Raw genomic sequence first — 9,651 nt, 5'->3', positions numbered from 1 at the left:
TAACAGTATAACATAGTAGCACAACTTGCTACTCTATACTACACCCGGAGATAATCCCACTCACCGATTACCAGCTACAGCTCAGTTATCTTACTTCTGAGCTTCTTCCTTGTTCTTATCACCTGAGAACAACATAACGAAGTCAATATACATATCTCAATCAATAGTATAATCAAATCATACTATAAACTAGGTCATAACACCATATATTCATAATTTTATGAGTCTACATCATGACACCATTCAATAATGGCATACAGGTGGTGCAAAACACGACATACACACTAAAACTCCTTTTCCGACCCAAAAATAGTTTGATATAGTTTCTTAAAAGTTTACCATTGAAAAGTATTCTTTATTACGATTCTAACGATAGTTTATTCATCAAAAACGGAGTTACGCTTTGAAAGTTACGCCCGTTTCAATTTCATAAAAGGTGCTGTAGCAAATAGTGGCACTGTAGCACTCGGTACTGTAGCAAATAGTGACACTGTAGCAACTCGGGTACTGTAGAAATAGTGCTACTGTAGCAACTCGGTACTGTAGCAATAGTGACACTGTAGCAACTCGGTACTGTAGAAATAGTGACACTGTAGCAACTCGGGTACTGTAGCAAATAGTGATACTGTAGCAACTCGGGTACTGTAGCAAATACTATAGCAAAATACTGTAGCAAACTGGGTTTCGAACTACTTCGCTGATTTCGAACATTTTTCGCCCAAAACTCGATTTTTGAGCGATTTTGATCAAATTTTAAGCACAAGAAAGTTACTAAACATATATACAACCTATTTCTAACATCAATTAAGCATAACAAACATCAAACATGAAGATCCAAGCCCAATTTCACACTTTTAGTCAAGAACACAAAAAAACCCAATTTCAACAAGAATCAAAGCATGAATCGGCGAAGCACTTACCTTGTGATGATCACCAACACACAAGTAACAGATTACTAGCTCGAATTCAACAAACTAACAAGCTTTGATCTTTAGGGTTTGAGAGGATGAAGGAGTTAGGTACGTTCTTAATTAGGAAAAGTCTAGAAAATGGGTGAAAGAAGCAGATACATACACTTAAGGGGTTTAAAACCCATACCCCACGACACACGGGTATTTACCAGTTATCTAATATCTTTCGTACATCGTTAGGAGGCCCTAACGGAGTCCAAATTCAACAAACGAACCTGTTCTGTGACCCTTGTCACAAACTGGTCTCAACTAAACAACCAAATAATTATAAACATATAATTATTAAAATCACTAATTACACCATACCCTAAAGGTACAATGATCATTTCATCTAGGCCCAAAACGCGGGTGTTACAAATCTACCCTCATTAAAAGAGATTCCGTCCTCGGAATCGGGTCAACTATGGTCAACAAACCCAAAAATTGTTACTCGAACCACCAAAACACACGGTTAACTTTATCAATCTTATCCCCAATACCGACAATATCCACCACAATTGCATAGGGAAATGAGATTCTTGACGTCAATACACTCCCGGTACAAAATAAGTTGTCATAATCTTCATCGATCAACGTCCGTTAATCCACTTAAGCCCACAAATTACATGATCAAGTCAAATAATCAGAGTCAAATTCTTGTTTCTTCGCCATTCCGCATCATAAATTTCACGATCTGTCATCCAATTCAACTCTTTATACTGTCCACTTTTCCCAATTATCCAAAGCTTAGACAATAGAATTAGTCATCATGCTAAAATCTATACCTATGTCTACGAAATTGCCTCGTAAGTCAACAGAACTTCACAGGTTATTCATCTCATATCCAGTCACATCACAATCCAATATAGCACAGGACGCCTAATTTTCCTCCAGCTTCCCAGAAATTCCGTATGATTTATCACAATATACTTCTGTTGGCCAGACATAAGCATATTATCCTAAATCATACCTTCATTCTGAGTTGCTCGTAACGGAAAAATTCTACTTGTCTCATTCACTAACTTATGTCCAATCAATCTCCTCAATAAGCATCGGTAATTAATTTAACTACTTTATGACTAATCAATCATAACATCTGTCCAATCATAGTTACTCAAACCTTGTCTATCAATCATCCAAATATAATCTATCAACCAGATCATACATCCAACAAGCTTAGGAAATACCATCATAACAATCATACTCATGCCACTATCCAACAACTTCCCTTCATCCCAAAAATCCACCGCATAAAGATACCCAACACATCTTTATCCAAGTCACGGTTTTCAATCCCAAAAAGTCAACCTAAGGGTCACCCTTACCCCACATGGCACAGAAGGGTCGCAACCAAAACATAAACAACATAATGCAACAAAATAAATCTTACACTACTATCAAGATCTACTAATCTACCACACATATATATACACCCAATCATATACATGTATATAACTAAACAATACGAGGATTTTGAAGCATACCTATATTCACATCATATTCAACATCTGCATCTGCAACCATCTGATAAGCTCTTGCTATTTTCGTAGGTGGATTCTTTTTTTTTCTGCCCAACTGGAGAACCAGAAGATCCACCTACTGTTCCCGACTGCGCTCCTGGCCCCGCCCCAGAACTTGATCCTCTTACATACGGACACTGAGCTGACCTATGCCCCACTTGATGACATCTCCAACATACATCCTCTTGGAACGAACACATCCGAATCTCGTGTCCCACAATACCACATCTCAAACATCTTTTGGTTGAATCTGAACAAGGACCACTATGAGATGATCTGCAACTATAACACCAAGAATTCTGACTTGATGCTGACCCACTCTGTTCTGACCCACTCTTATGTTTCAACTTAACAGACTTCTTTGACCTAGAGTCCGAATGACTCATCGCCTGATCTTGTTGTGACATCTCATAACCTACTATTCTATTCCTTGCTGCTCTGACGTCATCCTCTACCATCTTGGCCATAACAAACGCTTGCGATAACGTCGTCGCCATCCTAACCATTATTCTGTACTCTGGTAAAATTATGTTAACAAAGTGCTGAATTCTGGACTGCTCATCTGGAACCCACTGTTGCACAAACCTTAATTTATCCATATACTGCTCAATCACCTCATCTATCGTCATCTGAGGTGTCATTTTCATTGCCAGAAATTCCTTCTTAATTTTATTAAGGTCATAGGACGAACAATACTGCTCACAAACTTTACTATAAAATTGTTCCCAAGTAATCATGTTCACTTGCTCTTTCGGTATACTAGAAATAACCGTATCCCACCAAACCATTGCCCTATTCTTCAGCATACGACTAGCATAAATAACCTGTAATTCCGGTTCGCACTGAAAAGCCTCAAAAATTCTTTCTATCTCTCTTAACCAGTTAAGAGTCACTGTTGGGTTAGAACTTCCTGAATACTCTGGTGGATTGTAATTCAGGAACTGTTTAAACGTACATTTCTTCTGTTGTTGAAATGTCGGCATCTGATAAGGACCCCACATCTGATTTAGGAACTGTTGATTAAACTAGGGTGGCACCTGATACTGTTGAGAAAACTGATACTGAGATGGTATCCATTGCTGTTGTTGGAAAGCACTTCCAGTTTGCTGATGAATATTTGACTGCACCGGATACCCACTAATCATCTGATTCGGTACACTACCACTTGGATTCACGGTTACCTGACTTTGTTCTAATTCCCGTATTCGATCACGTGCTTCCTTTAACTTACTTTGCAAATCTATTATTTGTTCCTGTGGATCCTCTTCTGACACGTACCCGTCTTCATCTGGGGCTCTGAATGTTCCGGGGGCTGACGGACCAGTTGCGTTTCCTGTATTATCTGCCATATCTGCATTACCACAACATCTCACACAAACTCTTAGTGCAAAACAGGTTAGTACATATCAACTAACACATGTAATCCCTACATTCACTTAACCCGTCCCCTCATATATGTTTGACACAACACAAGGTTTGGGAACATGACATTCAACACAATGTACATGCAGCCAAACCTATGCTCTGATACCAAGTTGTAATACCCTGATTTTTTTTTTAGATCACAGCGGAAGTCTTAATTCATATAAATACCCTTAGTTAATTACAAACATGATTATCACAAATCATTAGCTAGTTACTTATTACAAACCACCGGTGTTACGTTAAACAACTAGTTACATATTTATAAAAGTTAAGACATCAGAGTTCGTCTTGTCAAACATATCGTCAACCTGACGCCCGTCCCTACCAGTACTAATATCCAAAACCTGCAAGGGAGGAAGTGAGGGGGGTTAGCACGAGGCTAAGTGAATGGAATCATCTAACAGATCTAGCATACAGTACCAACTTGTACAACTACAGCAACTACAACAATCCATAACAGGAAACCGTCAACTAACAACTAATCATCTGGCAATTATCAACTAGCAACTATGCTCCAACTAGAGACTCAGCGGCTTGTACGAGCACACGACCACTAGCTGATCAGTCTAGCATCTACCGAAAGTCCTTACTACTGAATCCCCAGTATAGTAAATCCACACGCAGGTGATGCGTCATTCAGTACTATACTCAATAAACAGTAGCCAACTGGACCCAACCACAACAAGGTTGACCTCTCTGAGCTGAACCTAACAACAATACGTTCCAACAGGCAACTACAACTTGTGCACACAACTATTAAGCAACTACCACTACGAACAACTGTCCCTACGACTAGCATGGCAACTCTACAATGATCATTATTACAATATATCTACTAAGCATAGCAACTATAACAGTATAACATAGTAGCACAACTTGCTACTCTATACTACACCCGAAGATAATTCCACTCACCGATTACCAGCTACAGCTCAGTTATCTTACTTCTGAGCTTCTTCCTTGTTCTTATCACCTGAGAACAACATAACGAAGTCAATATACATATCTCAATCAATAGTATAATCAAATCATACTATAAACTAGGTCATAACACCATATATTCATAATTTTATGAGTCTACATCATGACTCCATTCAATAATGGCATACAGGTCGTGTAAAACACGACATACACACTAAAACTCCTTTTCCGACCCAAAAATAGTTTGATCTAGTTTCTTAAAAGTTCACCATTGAAAAGTATTCTTTATTACGATTCTAACAATAGTTTATTCATCAAAAACGGAGTTACGTTTTGAAAGTTACGCCCGTTTCAATTTCATAAAGGTACTGTAGCAAGCAGCGACACTGTAGCAACTCGGATACTGTAGAAATAGTGCCACTGTAGCAACTCGGTACTGTAGCAAATAGTGACACTGTAGCAACTCGGGTACTGTAGCAAATAGTGACACTGTAGCAACTCGGGTACTGTAGCAAATAGTGACACTGTAGCAACTCGGGTACTGTAGCAAATAGTGACACTGTAGCAAAATACTGTAGCAACTGGGTTTCGAACTACTTCGCTGATTTCGAACATTTTTCGCCCAAAACTCGATTTTTGAGCGATTTTGATCAAATTTTAAGCACAAGAAAGTTACTAAACATATATACAACCTATTTCTAACATCAATTAAGCATAACAAACATCAAACATGAAGATCCAAGCCCAATTTCACACTTTTAGTCAAGAACACAAAAAAACCCAATTTCAACAAGAATCAAAGCATGAATCGACGAAGCACTTACCTTGTGATGATCACCAACACACAAGTAACAGATTACTAGCTCGAATTCAACAAACTAACAAGCTTTGATCTTTAGGGTTTGAGAGGATGAAGGAGTTAGGTACGTTCTTAATTAGGAAAAGTCTAGAAAATGGGTGAAAGAAGCAGATACATACACTTAAGGGGTTTAAAACCCATACCCCACGACACACTGGTATTTACCAGTTATCTAATATCTTTCGTACATCGTTAGGAGGCCCTAACGGAGTCCAAATTCAACAAACGAACCTGTTCTGTGACCCTTGTCACAAACTGATCTCAACTAAACAACCAAATAATTATAAACATATAATTATTAAAATCACTAATTACACCATACCCTAAGGGTACAATGGTCATTTCATCTAGGCCCAAAACGCGGGTGTTACATTAATGAGCCTTCATAACCCATTTTCGCCCAAAATCCCCAAAATACTAACAAAATGGGTCTTTGGTTCATCACTAGCCCAAACCCTAACCCTTAAAGCAATTAAAGTAAGAAATTGGGTTTTATAACTTACCAACATAATCACCACGTAGCTATCGACTAGATGAACGACTTTATAACTTGCACCAAGACCCGATTCAACCTCTTTCACCCTTTAATGGAGCTCGCTCTCTCTCTCTCAAGGATTTCACTCTCTCACTAAAATTCAATTGGAGGAGATAAGGTTGTTGTGGGAGTAGTAAATGAGCTCCCCAAAACTGATCTAGGGTATTAAATTCGGCCCCAAAGTGAAATTACACAATTGCCCTCAAAATATCTATTTTAAAAAAAGAAGTAAGGAATCTGTCGCAGACAGATGGCGCGGCGCGCCACCAGGCCGCGCGGCACGCGACACCTCCAGTTCAACTTCTTTCTTGCTTTTAAATATATACAACCAAAACCCTGTTTCAAGTATCGTACATTACACTTATATACACTACAAATACTCGGGTCTTACAACTCTCCCCCACTTATTCGGATTGCGTCCTCGCAATCCAAGCCGCATGACACGAGGGAAGATAAACCAACACGAACTCTTCGGGTTCCCAAGTGAACTCGGAACCTTTACTTCGCCGCCATTGAACCTTGAAAGTTCTCACCTCTTTATTCCTCAACATTTTCACCTTCTCGTCAAGGATAGCAATCGGTTCCTCGACATACTCTAACTTGTTGTTTAGCTCGATTTCATCTAATGGCATCCATGAAGAATCATCCGCAAGACACTTACGGAGGTGGGAAACATGAAATGTATTATGGATCCCCGCAAGCTCTTCGGGTAATTCCAATCGATATGCAACTTCACCAACACGAGCTAAAACCTTGAATGGCCCAATAAACCGAGGAGCTAACTTTCCCCGTTTTTGAAATCGAATAATACCTTTCCATGGCGAAACCTTAAGCATCACCATGTCACCTTCTTGAAATTCGATCGTTCGTCTACGTTTGTCGGCATACGACTTTTGTCTATCTTGAGCCTTCTTCAAATGTTCCCGAATAATATCAATCTTGTTATTCGTCTCCAAAACCAAATCGGTACTCCCAATTTCCCTTTGACCCACTTCTCCCCAACAAATGGGAGTTCGACACCTTCGCCCATATAGCATCTCATAAGGTGGCATCCCGATACTAGTGTGATAACTATTATTGTACGAGAATTCCACCAAGGGCAAATGCTCATCCCAACTACCACCGAAATCAATAATGCACGCCCGTAACATATCTTCCAAAGTTTGATTCGTACGTTCAGTTTGACCGTCCGTTTGAGGATGATACGCCGTGCTCAGCTTTAATTGCGTACACATATCTTCATGAATTTTTTCCCAAAACCGGGATGTAAAACGGGTATCTCGATCCGAAATAATAGATATAGGAACCCCATGTCGCGAGACCACTTCCTTGACAAACAACTTAGCCAAGGCCTCCGACGATATTGCTTCTTTAATGGGAAGAAACAAAGCACTTTTCGTCAAGCGATCAACTATCACCCAAATCGTATCAAATTGGGTTCTCGCCATCTTTGGTAACTTTGTAATGAAATCCATGGTAATGTGCTCCCATTTCCATTTCGGGATTTCTAACGGTTGCAACTTACCATACGGCGTTTGGTGCTCGGCCTTAACTTGCAAACAAGTAACACATTGTTCAACATATTTTACAACATCACGCTTCATGCCCGGCCACCAATAATCTTTCCTTAAATCAAGATACATTTTCGTCGCGCCCGGGTGAATGGAATACCTTGACTTATGTGCTTCATCAAGTAGCACTTGTCGATAATCACCCATCTTAGGCACCCACACCCTTCCTTGGAAAGACAACAAACCACGCGAGCCCATAGTAATGAACTCCAATTGCCCCACAATTCGCTCCTCATGCTTGTTGTGAACGTAAGCCTCAATTTGAATTACACCTAGCTTTTCAAGAAAATCGTTAGTAATAATCATACGTAACAATCCAAATCTTAACGCCGGGTGATGACTCTTTCGACTTAACGCATCCGCGACCACATTCGCCTTGCCCGGATGATAAAGTATTTCGCAATCATAATCTTTTACCACATCCATCCACCTACGTTGACGATAATTCAAATCTCGTTGATTAAAGAGATGTTTCAAACTCTTATGATCCGAATAAATCGTACTCTTGACACCATACAAGTAATGGCGCCAAATTTTCAACGCATGTACCACCGCCGCCAACTCAAGATCATGAGTCGGATATCTCGTTTCGTGTTCCTTTAACTGTCGAGAGGCATAAGCGATGACTTTACCTCTTTGCATAAGAATACACCCGAGCCCATTTAGAGAAGCATCACAATAAACCGTCATATCTTCCACACCTTCCGGCAATACTAACACCGGAGCTTGGCACAACTTCTCTTTTAACAATTGAAAAGCAATTTCTTGCTCATTTTCCCAATTAAATTTAGCATTCTTCCTCGTCAATTTCGTCAATGGAGAAGCAATCTTGGAAAAGTCTTGGATAAACCGACGATAATAACCGACCAATCCAAGAAAACTTCGGATTTCCGTAGGCGTAGTCGGTCGTCCCTAACTCTTCACCGTCTCGATCTTCCCCGGATCCACTTGAACGCCGTCTTTGTTCACAATATGACCAAGGATTTGGACTTCCCTTAGCCAAAATTCACATTTGGAGAACTTTGCATACAACTTCTCCTTTCATAACGTCTTCAATACTTCACGCAAATGACGTTCATGTTCGTTCATACTTTTCGAGTAGACTAGTATGTCGTCAATGAACACTATTACCGACTTGTCCAACATAGGTTGGCACACTCAGTTCATAAGATCCATGAATGCCGCCGGTGCATTCGTAAGACCAAAAGGCATCACCACAAATTCAAAATGCCCATAACGTGTTCGAAAGGCCGTTTTCTCGATGTGTTCCACACGGACCCGCATTTGGTGATAGCCGGACCGTAGGTCGATTTTAGAGAAATACATTGCACCTTGGAGTTGGTCAAACAAATCGTCAATCCTAGGCAAAGGATAACGATTCTTGATCGTCACTTTGTTCAACTCCCGATAATCGATGCACATCCGCATACTACCATCCTTCTTCTTTACGAACAATACCGGAGCGCCCCACGGCGAAGCACTCGATCGAATAAAACCCTTTTCGAGTAACTCTTGGATTTGATTTAACAACTCTTGCATTTCCGTCGGTGCTAAACGATAAGTAGTTTTAGCAATGGGGGTAGCCCCCGGAACCAACTCAATGCGAAATTCAACTTGTCTTTCCGTCGGAACACCCGGTAACTCATCCGGAAAAACGTCTTCAAATTCATTAACCACCGGAATTTCACGAATGGGTGGTGGCTCATTACGAGTATCGACAACATGAGCAAGGAAAGCCATGCCACCGGTAAAAACAAAGCGACGTGCCCGTGCAAAAGTGCATATCGGCACCGGTCTCCTTCGCTTCTCACCATGAATAACCATCTCTCCCCCACTAGGGGTCTTCACACGAATAAACTTATCATGGCAT

This window comes from Rutidosis leptorrhynchoides, chromosome 11 (genome assembly GCF_046630445.1).
Source record: "Rutidosis leptorrhynchoides isolate AG116_Rl617_1_P2 chromosome 11, CSIRO_AGI_Rlap_v1, whole genome shotgun sequence".
NCBI lineage: Eukaryota > Viridiplantae > Streptophyta > Magnoliopsida > Asterales > Asteraceae > Rutidosis > Rutidosis leptorrhynchoides.
Note: the sequence above shows the minus strand (reverse complement) of the source record.